General features: G+C 41.6%; 1 protein-coding gene across 4 annotated transcripts in view; it reads right to left on the bottom strand.

Moving 5' to 3' along the window:
• Positions 1-12,081, bottom strand: part of arhgef10la (Rho guanine nucleotide exchange factor (GEF) 10-like a) — a 288,915-nt gene that overhangs the window by 160,551 nt on the left and 116,283 nt on the right. The gene's annotated exons all lie outside the window — the stretch shown is intronic.

Here is a 12,081-nt window from a genome sequence, read left to right as displayed (position 1 = left end):
CTAGAGACCACAGCCGGTAAATAGAAAGTCTGCAGAACCAGATAACTCTGAATCTGAGCCATCAAACTTCCTCATCCAAAATCCTTTTCATCTTTTGAGCAGTTTGACTTGATCTGAGACTACTGGTGTTCATGTGCACCAGAAAGCTTAAAAGACTTGCCAGTGCTGGCACAGGAACAATAGGCAGAGATCAGGAAAGATCACACATTAAAATATAATTTCAGAACATGGATTTAAACAGGTTGGATATCTTTTGAGACATAGTACCCTTCTATAAGACAAATTAGTGTGAACTGAGCTTTTCGATCCTAGCTTATATCAAGAACAAGTAGAGGGAACAACTAAATATTGTAGACCAAGAGCTCCATGTCTGTCTCTCCTCCATTCTTACCAGATCAGGGCAGTGGTGTGCATCATCCTAAGCTCAAGTTTCTCACTGATAGAAAAAAGATTAAGAAACGCTTATCTAAGATCCCAATGTACTTTTGTGAATTTATGCTGCATCACTGAAGTACTGACACAAACCCACTTCTTGCTGAGAACAGTCTGGATGGTCCTTTTTGTCTTTGGTCCAAAGCACATGGTGTTCATTCTTTCCAAAATGATCTGTAATACTATTATAATTCGCCTGACCACAATACACTGTTTCCACTGTAAGATGGTCCATATCCCAGATTCCTAGATCCAAATCATAAGGGTAAAAGTGGAAGGTGATTATTATATACTGAAATATTTTTTCAATTCTTCGAATGGTTTAATGATATTGTGTACGGTAGAAGAGAACATGCCCAAATGCCTCACAATCTCTTCTAGGATCATTGTTTTAAACATTTCATTACAGTTTTCTGGCTTCTGGGTTGCAGTATGAACTGTCTTAAACCAAATAAAAAAATTAAAAAAGCTCAAATATGCAATTACCTTTTTTATTTTATTCATTCTTTTTCTTTCTTATAGATAAACAAACTGCAAGACAAAAGCACATAAAAAGCTCTCCACTGATTTCCACTTAGACAATGAATAAAGTTTAACACTACAAGACCTCAAATGAACTGGCATGGTTACATATTGGATTTATTTCATGCGCATAGTCCTGCCCTTGTACTTCTTTCCCCAGGCTCTGCTCTTTTGTCTTTTCCTCACATTAGGTTCTGTCGGAATTGGTGATATGGCTTTTAGGAGAGCTCCCCAGGCACTTCCTTATGCCAGGATCAGACTGTTAAATTATTTAAACCCAAACTTAATATTTCTTTTAACTGAGGTCAGATGACAGAATTTAAAGCTTACCATTACCATTTTATCTTTTTTATAGCAAGCTTTTACATAAAATGATTACTAATGCACTTCCTGATGCTGGAGACAGAATGCGGATATGTTCATGCAGGCATTTGAATATGTGTGGGTTTACAGGAGGTTTGAATAGTAACTTATAAAACTCAGCTGTTGTTGCGTAGTAACAAGTTGGGTATGAAAACTCTGGGTCCGAGTCACATTCGAGTTTCTGTCTTTACAGTCATATCTATGGGTTTAAAATCACAGTTGAGTCTCTAGGTTTAAGTCAGAGTTGAGTCTCTGGGTGAGAATGAGAGTTGAGTCTTTGGCTGAGAGTCAGAGTAGAGCCTCTGGCTAAGAGTCAGCGTTAAATCTCTGGCTGAGAGTCAGAGTTGAGTCTCTGGGTTTAAGTCAGAGTTGAGTCTCTGGCTGAGAGTCAGAGTAGAGTCTCTGGGTTTAAGTCAGAGTTGAGTCTCTGGCTGAGAGTCAGAGTTGAGTCTCTGGGTTTAAGTCAGAGTTGAGTCTCTGGCTGAGAGTCAGAGTAGAGTCTCTGGGTTTAAGTCAGAGTTGAGTCTCTGGCTGAGAGTCAGAGTTGAGTCTTTGGCTTAGAGTCAGAGTTGAGTCTCTGGCTGAGGGTCAGAGCTGATTCTCTGGCTGAGAGTCAGAGTTGAGTCTCTGGCTGAGAGTCAGAGCTGATTCTCTGGCTGAGAGTCAGAGTTGAGTCTCTGGCTGAGAGTCAGAGCTGATTCTCTGGCTGAGAGTCAGAGTTGAGTCTCTGGCTGAGAGTCAGAGTTGAGTCTCTGGCTGAGAGTCAGAGTTGAGTCTCTGGGTTTAAGTCAGAGCTGAGTCTCTGGGTTTAAGTCAGAGCTGAGTCTCTGGGTTTAAGTCAGAGCTGAGTCTCTGGGTTTAAGTCAGAGCTGAGTCTCTGGCTGAGAGTCAGAGTAGAGTCTCTGGGTTTAAGTCAGAGTAGAGTCTCTGGGTTTAAGTCAGAGCTGAGTCTCTGGGTTAAGTCAGAGTATGACCGTATGCCCAGATATGGATTGGGTCAACTCCTCGTTGTAGTCCTTCAGGTGGACGGTCGTTTCCGATTGAGAGAATGCCGAATGTTGATTAAAACTTAATTGTAAAGCAGCTTTGGGTGGGTTCAGTCACTCACTCTGTGAAAATACTTTTTTTTACATAAGGTCAAGTTAGCTTGAATAGATTCCTTTCCCTTAGTAAATGATATAATATATAATTCTGTGGTAAAAGTTCTAGTCAAATATTTAATCTCAAGGTCAAATCTCATCTCTGACTCAAGTATTAAGTCTCAGTTACAAGTCTGAGCTAATTTCTGGCATTTTTAAATGAGAGTCTTGTTCTATTGTTGAGTTTAAAGTCTCTGAGTCAAGTTTAAATCCTCCGAGTCCGAGTCAAGTCTCTTAGTGTGACTTGAAATCAACTAGAAATCAGAGTACAGAAGCAGTCAATTTTTTTTTTTAGTATTTTGGTTTAGTACATTTACGCTTAATACATGATTCCTTATAAATTCCATCATAGTCTGGATAAATTGATTAACAATGTAAGAAAATAAAGACAAACATAGAATGAGGAGGTGTATTTAAACTTTCGACTGGTACTTCCTCTCTATAATTCACTCAAAAAAAATTTCAAAAGTGTCCTCTTGAAAAGCAGACTGGTGAAAATGCAGTGCCTTAACATATATCCCTTAGTATAATCTTCAGAAAGGAAACTCCCACTCTAATGCAGTCTGAGCAACACCACCAAAACCATCGATGAAAAACGTCCACAGACCTGAACTTTTAAAGCCTGGGAGTCAGGGGAGCCTACCACAAAACTTTCATTCGCCAATACTTTCCACCCCTAACAAAGAAGATCAATAGGGAAGACAGATTGACCCTCTATCGTTGTGGAAACACACTGGCTGAAGCTGAGAGAGCGAGTGAGAGAGATAGAGAGATAGAGAGAGAGAGAGAGAGAGAGAGAGAGAGAGAGAGAGAGAGATATAGAGAGAGAACAATAAAATAGTGGAGTCACAGGGAAATATGAAGGCCTTTAAGGGCGGAGGAGAGAATGTAGGTGTCTCATTAGACGTGAAATGTGCCATCGATTTAAACCCCCTCCCTTCTTTTCTTCCCTTCCCCTCACTGTCCCCAACTCCTGCTAACACAATCAATACTGCCAGAGAGGTACAGAGAGAGAGAGAGAGAGAGAGAGAGAGAACGAGCAGTACAGAGAGAGATAAGAGATGCTGAGGCCTGTAGGTGTATTAGTTCTGTCAAGCACTAAAAAAAAAAAACATCAAATTAATTACATGCTCTGTGATTAATTAATCTAAATTGAATACAAAAGTATTTTAAATAAATTAAAATACATTTTAGTTGAGGAGCAAATTAATGAATAACTAGCAAAAAAATTACAAATCCACATCTCTTTCTCAAATTTCTAAACTGAAGGAAACAACACACATTAACAGTCAATAGCTGAAATATGCTCTGTAAAATATACCAGCCCTGTTTAAAATGCCTAAAAGTGAGATGCAACTATTTACAGAATTATTTTTTTTACTGTATTTAAGTTTTCTTAGTAAAGTCCAAATAAAATAAAAATAATCAAAATAAAAAAATGCAGTGCTGAGGCACAAATTCTTTAATTAAAATGAACACACTAATTTGACAGCATGAATGTGTGTATGTTTTTATATTTACATGTTAGAAGTCATGTGACTGCAGCGTATCAATTAATAATGCAGTGTGACCCCAGGGGACAGCTTGGGAACACCCATATCTACATAAAGTATGAGGTGTTATCTTGTGAGTGAGGTTCAACACTGGCCAGCATGCCCGTGCCAAGGTGATGTGAATTACTGTGACATGAGTTTGAAATGAGGCCTAATAGAGTGTGGCGTATACACACGTCACAGGTGAAAAAAACATCCGGTTACTTGCGTAACCTCGGTTCTCTGATAACATGAGTGAGGTATCTCACTATGGGAAACGCCCTCTGGCGTGACGGACCACGGAAGAACCAATGACACCACATCTGTTGGCAGACAGACCAATCACAATTGTGATAGGGGAGCGCCACCTCTTACAATACCCATCCCCTCGCTCCCCGGCCTCATTCTCGGCATGCTTTCCCCCGTGCCGTGCAAGAAGGGATTAATGGTGAGATACCTCACTCATGTTATCAGAGAACCGAGGTTACGCAAGTAACCGGACGTTCTCTTTCAACATTCGCTCGGTATCTCACTATAGGAGTGATATAGACAACTCCCGTATTGCATGCCTCCCGAAGCCGTGCTGCCTGCCTAGAAATGGTTAAATAATGACGTTCTGACCTATACAGAATGCATGACCAGCTCCGCCAATCCTGTAACTATCTTGTTACACTGAGCACAGAGTGTGCCACTGGTGCTGCAGTGACGTCAAGCCGATAGAATCTGGCAAAGGTGTGCGGCGAAGCCCAGCTGGCAGCTGCACAAATGTCCTGTATTAAAACACCCTTAAAAAGGGCCCAAGAAGCAGCCATGCCCCTGGTGGAGTGGGCCCTTAGGCCTGATGGGGCCTGTTGGCCTCTGGCTTCATACGCTAAGCTGATGGCTTGCACCATCCAATGGGACAAGCGCTGAGAAGAAACAGGCTTACCCTGGCGAGTCCCTGAACTCTTTAGACCTGTCTATATATGTACGTAAAGCCCTGACAGGACACAGACAATGAAGCCGCCGCTCCTCCTCAGATGAGAAGGGCGGAGGATGGAAGGCTTTAAGCTCCAGAGTGGTACATGTATAAGCAGCATCCCATACCTTCGGTACAAAGGCTGGGTTGGGTCGCAACACCACCTTAGAGCCATCCGCGCTGAAATGTATGCAGGCCGGATGGATTGACAGAGCCTGGAGCTCACTTACTCGTTTAGCTGAAACTAAAGCGAGTAATAAAATAGTCTTAAATGAGAGGAGTTTCATATCTATCCTCTCTAGAGGTTCAAAGGGTGAAAGTGACAGAGCCTCTAGAACCAAGGACAGATCCCAAGGTGGAACCAAGGGTTTAGAGGTTGGACGCAAGCGACGTGCACCCTTCATAAAACGGCTTATTAAAGGGTGACGACCAACAGATAATTTATCAATTCCCATATGATGTATGATTTTTGTGGAGAAAAGAATCTGCGCCCTTGGCAAACAGCCTGGATGCGACAGATGTGTTTTTATTTCGCTTGCATGAAAAAACATTTGAACATTTTGGTGTGTCTGGAGAACTGAACGGGCCAAAGCACACTCGGGGTAAACTGGCGCACATAACTTCCTCCTCTTTAACGGAGGGGGTGCGCTGGACTCGCTGAGGAGCATGCCAGAGAACTCTAAGTGCTGGCTGCTCCTTTTTTCCGGCGGGGGTGTCCCCTAGGAGTTGCGTGACTTATTGCCACCGTGGGGCTCGGTCGGCCGGTGTTTAGCGGCCGCTGCGGCGAATGAAATTTTCCCACGTGGTCTGCCACCGGCCGGCTTGATCTGAGGGTTGGTCACATGCTCAGGACCACGGCTCGGTGCCATTCTATATCCCTGCCGAAAACCCCTCGCGGGCGGCGGTGGGGGGGGGGGGGGGTGGCGCATAGCGGGGGTCGGTCGGGGGGCGGGTTTACGGGGAAAACAAACATCAAATGCTTCTCCTTCTTTCTTGTGGAGATCGCATTTCTGACGCATAGCCGCTATGGCTGGACCGAAAAGTTCTTTAGGGTCCACTGGAGCGTCGAGGAGGTCCGCTTTCTCTCTGTCACTGAGACTGGATAAGTTCAGCCAGAGAGATCTCTCTCCCGCTACTGCCAAGCCCATGGTCCGGCCACTGCTCTGGACGGCACCACGTGACATGCGCAGGTTAAGGTCTGTAATGACACAGATCTCTTCCCATAACGCTGGGTTCGGGCTGCCCGCGTCCAGTTGTTTCCCCATCTCCTCTAATAGTTCCGCCTGATAAGCTGTTAAGAGCGAGGTCGTGTTGAGCGCCCTAACTGCCAGTGCGGAGGACTTGTAAATTTTCTGGTACATGGAGGCTGTGAAGCGTTCCAATTTCCCAGGGAGAGAGATGTTAGGGGACAGGGAAGTTTTCCTGCTCGGGTATAGGTGGTGAGCCACTGACTGCTCCACCACAGGAGGATTGGAGAGCCCGAGCTCTTCCATATCCTTAATATCCAGCTGAGAATAGCCCTTGACAGGTGCGCGGTGTGAGAAGTGTTTATCCAAAAAGCGTTTCATCTCCGCCACGCAAGCTGGTACAGAAGGGAGAAGTTGCTTACTCGGTGGTGAGCGAGGAAGCAGTCTCTTTCCGTCGTAAAGGTCCCGCTCAGAGCCCAGGTTGCCCTGGGATGCTGGCCATTCAATATTAAGTTTAGCAGCTGCCCTTTTACAGACTTCCAGCAAGTCCCAGTCGGGAAGGGGGGTTGGCTCGCCGCCCTGAGAGCTAGCTGGTCTGGATGATTTGGCGGAGGGGAGGATGGCGTGCTCCTCCTCATCCTCCGGGTCATCCTGAAGAAGGCGCGTGAGCGTCTCTTCATCCTCCTCTTCCTCCTCCAACCCCTCTGTGAGGCTAGTGTCAAAAAGTGGAGGTAGGGGGGATTCCTCCTCCATAATTTCAGCCCAGCTGGGTGAGGCTAGCGCCTCGCTAGCGTAGGTCTTCTTCGCGCTAGCGGGTTTCAGGTCGCGCTGAGGGAGGTATGTGGTCTTCATGGGGAAGAAAGCGAGAATGAGGCCGGGGAGCGAGGGGATGGGTATTGTAAGAGGTGGCGCTCCCCTATCACAATTGTGATTGGTCTGTCTGCCAACAGACGTGGTGTCATTGGTTCTTCCGTGGTCCGTCACGACAGAGGGCGTTTCCCATAGTGAGATACCGAGCGAATGTTGAAAGAGAATACTGGGAATACATCACAGAAAGCATTACCATAGTGATAGTTACTGATACTGACCGGTGGCATCTGGTTAAAAATGTTCACACAAACAGGCAAGCAATTTTAACAGAAATATCAAAAGACAATTCTCTATGATACTTCACGATATCTGACTTAATGAAGAAAATAAAATATTCCTAAATAGGTAAATACCAGGAATTATGGATTTGTTGATGTCAGATTCACAGAATTTCACAACCAATATTCTATACCACAGATTTACCCTATTTATTTGATTAGTGCCACCATGTGGAATAATGAAGCTTTAGTAACATTAGCAAGTCTAATTGGGGGAAAGTCTTTAGAGCGCCTACGTTTAAATAATTATATCCATATCTGGCATTGTGTGTCAATAATGTATCAGAAATTGATAATCCAATGATCCAATATATTGTAATATTGATATTTTGCCACACCCCTAGTCTTGGCAATATATCTTACTGGGTTGAATTGAGAGAGAGATGCACTGTTCTTGCACAAACTTTTAATGTGGAGCCTGTCCTCCAAAATCAATTTGATAGGTGGTGGGTGGGGGACCGGTGTACTACTGCACGAGTGAAATGAGAAAGAGAGGTAAAAGAGAAGTAGAAAAAGACAGAAAAGTAAGATATATAAATCAGTGTACTGCCCACAGGCTGTTTAATTAAACCTGGACAGTGGGTGCCCAGTCAGCACCTCTGTATAACCCGGTGTGCCTGTGTGTGTGTGTGCGTGTGTGTGTGTGTTCTATATTTCATCTCTTTCTCTCTCTCTCTCTCTCTCTCTCTCTCTCAAATGGAACATAAATGTCCCTACTGCAATGTCGCCAAACCAGATAACATTTAAAGCTATAAATTCCCAATTACAGAATATTAATATTGACAGTAAATCACATAACATTATATTGCCAAAAGTATGCAGTGGTGTAAAGTAGGGATGCAACACTGTGAACACAGTTCGGTTTGTACCGCGGTTCTTGGGCCACAGTATTGGTTCGGTTTTAATATATTAATATTATCTAACTCCAACATGCAGCACGTTTTTAGCCATTTCTATTTCAAATCAACAAGGTGCTCCTACTCACACTTGCAGAGCTAATATTAAATAAACAAAAAAAAAAGATTAAATTAAATCATAAAAATGTATAATAAAAAACACTTATTAATAAAAAAAACCACTTATTTTTATCACTATTCAAGAACAGGCAATATTAAATAAAGTGCGGTAATATGAAATGTAAACATGCATATTATTCAATTAACTCAACCAAGAAATTTTGTCATCCAGTCACATACTTTAAGTAAATACCAAACTTCGGTGCGTGCACTAACAGAGTGAAGAAAATTCGCTCTGTTAGTGCACGCACCGAAATATTGCACTTCATCCAGGTGTATCGAACCGAACAGGCCAAACCGAACAGTTTGATAAAATATCAAGAACCGTTGCACCCCTAGTGTAAAGCATGCAGACACTGGTCTCTCGAGCAGTGGAGATGTGTTTTCTGTAGTGATGAATCACACTTCTCCTGATGGACGAGTCTGGGTTTGGGGAGGAAACTAGGAGAAAAGTCTTAGGGAGTTTAAGCCCCAATCCCATTTCACCCCACCTCTGTTTTCCGTGTTTGAACCTAGGGGTAGTATGTCCCCATTCTTGTTAGGCTGGAGATTCTTTATAGGCATACTCAAAACAGAGGTCTGGAAATCACTGGCAAGACCAAAAAAAAAAAAAAAAAAAAAAATGTAATATTTTTCTGGTTAAAAAAAATATGATAAACACTATATGAACTTAGTTTAAGGTGTAGTTTCAATGTTTTATGGCCATTTTCTTCATAACAAGCATAAAACATTGCTAGTAGTTTGTCTCAGTAGCTAGCTAGCTATTTTTTTTCCTTCACCTGAAACGGTGCAACAGACAGCTGCAACATTTAAGGTGGAATGGGAAAAAAATATATATAAAAGTTAATAAAAAAAATATTTCAGCTCCCCAACACAGAGAAATTAAGGATTTGACAATAATAATTATTGGTGCACCATCTATCCCTTTTCTGAAGACATGCAATGCCCTAAAGTTCACTAGTTAACCAGCAGCTAGGTTGCTGAACTATCTATATCTGTATCAAGTGCTTGAAGGTTCGTCTCAATACTTAGGGGAGGATTTCACCCTTTCCCTTGTAAGTCTGTTTCAAGAGGAACGGTTACACCCAAAAATAAGGGGGAGAAGTACAAAAGTGAAATGGGATTGGGCCTAAAAATACTGAAATTTGCTATGACACAATACGATCAAACAATACTGAAATAATGCTCCACCCCTATTCAATATACAGTTTTATTTTTCATTATCCCACACATTTCTCTCTCTCTCTTTCATCACCCATTTCACTTTATCACTGTTTATCACTCTCTCTCTTTCTTTCTCTCTCTCTCTCCCTCTCTCTAACCTTTAAAGTTATAATAGAATGTCAGAATCAGACTCCACACATCTCTCTTCTGCACAACTAGATCAATATCTTCACTATCTGAATACAACCCCAGCAGCGTCCACACCTCCGTGTGTGTGTGTGTGTGTGTTTAGGCCCTAAAGTCAGCGTCCTGGCCACGGCCCCAGAGGTGAATGTGCTGCGTTGTAATCCAGTCTAATCCAGTTGGTGTGCTGGGATTGGGTTTTCACACTCCGACATGGTAATCTGCCTGCTCCAGCCAGACACACGTACACACGTACACACACACACACACACACAAAAGGCCCAGCCAGCCGAGACCCATACAGGTCCAACACAAGAGTCCAAAGTCAACATGCCTGAAGCCAGAGTGTGAGCTTGGTCCAAATTTGCCCAACACACACACACTCACACACACACACACACATACACACACACACACTCATACACAGAGAGATGCGCTATAAACAGCCAAAGGCCCAAAGCCTAGAGTACATCTTTTCCACTCATTCACACTCTCTGTCAAACTGGGCAAGTTTTTGAATGCTTTTGTAAAGGATTCTTATGTTCTCTATAGAACTACAAAAAAGGAAGCTTAACTTTTTTTCTTTTCCTGGTTAAATATGTTCTTAAGAATGGTGAAAAAACACTCCGTTCTCTTTGCACTAGTGAAGCACCAAAATCTATTGTTATTCATATATATTTATTCAGGTACAAATTATGAGCAAAGTCGCAATTAGATATTTTTCTATTTTTATGACCATTTTTATTTCATTTATGACCATAAAATCCTTTCCCAAAATTATACTACCCCCACTTAGTTAGATCCCTCTATCCAAACTGAAGAACCCTTGTACAGACCCCCTCTCAACTCATCATCTAAAGGCATTACATTTCAATACTCAAATACAGCATGGAGAGAGTGAGGGGTTGTAATAAAGTTCTCCTGTGAACTAGAAAGGTTGTAAAGGTGATGATGGTTCTGTGGGTTTTACTATCAGATATGCTAAATATGGTGGCTAATAAGTTAGGCTAAAGATGCAAGTTACTAGAATAAGAAGATGTGAAAAATCGTTAGCCAATAGTTGGCTAAAGCAGGACGAGACCTGAACATATGGGTCAGACTGCCTGGGGCACTATGACATTAATTACAATCCTTATCATCATTACAATATATTTGAGCTAATCTTGCCTGTGTATGATTTAGTGATTTAAATTGTATTATACCTAATTTAGCTAAATAAATACTACAATTATCTCTTCGTAGAGCACAGTTCCAAGGTTCCTCTTCAATGTTTAAACCTAATTCCTTCTGGTCAAGATCATATTTTTAAGAAAGGTTATTATTCTTTAAATGATCTATTTTAAATTAGGGGAGGTTTCTAATATATTGTCCAATACTGAGTTTAAAGGCTGGTTAAGAAAGTTAGGATCAAAATTTTACAAAAAAGTGGCAGATTGGAAATTTATCTTATTTTAACAATTGCTCATTTAGATGTAACTGGACTGTGAGATTACAATTTCGTTCAACTTCATGTATCACAGGTGATGCGAATGACAATAAAGTCTCCTTGAATGCTTGAAGTAATGTCAGTATCATGAACAGTTAATCATTACTATTGTCAAGAAAAGAAACAGTTAATCGTGATTAATCAAACACAATGAATTAATCTAAAATGCAAATTCCTGCTTCAACAAAAATTACCAGCTCATGTCCCAGTCAACCTCTTCAGCTCTCAGCCCAGCCAATATCTGCTGCATCTGTGAGAGATTATTATGCTAATTTGTTATTTATATATTAAGTTTGACAGCACCAGGGTCTCGTCACTAAATTTGTTTTAACACACAGAATATGTTTTATACTTTAAATTCTTCTTAGTAGCCACATTTAGCTTTGATCACAGATCTACATTCTCTTGGTATTTTCTCAGCATGCAGGGAGTTTGTGTAAATAACACATCAGGGTTATATGCTTTGCGCAGTAATTCAGAGCTAAGGAAAAAAATGGTAAGAATTTGTCTATGGAACACCACCAGTGAAATGCATTACATAGCAGGGCATTACGCATGTTGTTATGTAACATATGATATTGCAAAGACTGTTATTAGTGTAAAAATGTCTTTATTTTTAAACATTTCTAACTGTTGTCCATCTCACTGCCTCTCAGCGCTGTTGGCCAATCAGAGGCAATATGTTTGCATGTATGAATATTCATGAGCAAGAGCCGAAATCCTTTCCCCCCACTGCTTCACCAGACTAAAGTAGCGTTACAACGAATCACTGGAGCACTTTATTTCCACAAAAAACAGCTCACATGGCATCCATTCATACTAGAGATGACAACGAGACATTTTAAAATGAATGACAAAAAACAATTAGACCATTAAAAACAGTAAAGTAACAAAAAAATAATCAAATTATTAACCTTATTATCAATAATAAATAGTTGCACCCAGATGGAA

The sequence above is a fragment of the Astyanax mexicanus genome, chromosome 24 (genome assembly GCF_023375975.1).
Source record: "Astyanax mexicanus isolate ESR-SI-001 chromosome 24, AstMex3_surface, whole genome shotgun sequence".
Taxonomy (NCBI): domain Eukaryota; kingdom Metazoa; phylum Chordata; class Actinopteri; order Characiformes; family Acestrorhamphidae; genus Astyanax; species Astyanax mexicanus.
The sequence above is the reverse complement of the archived record's forward strand: the minus strand, read 5'-3'. Positions and strand labels throughout refer to the sequence as shown.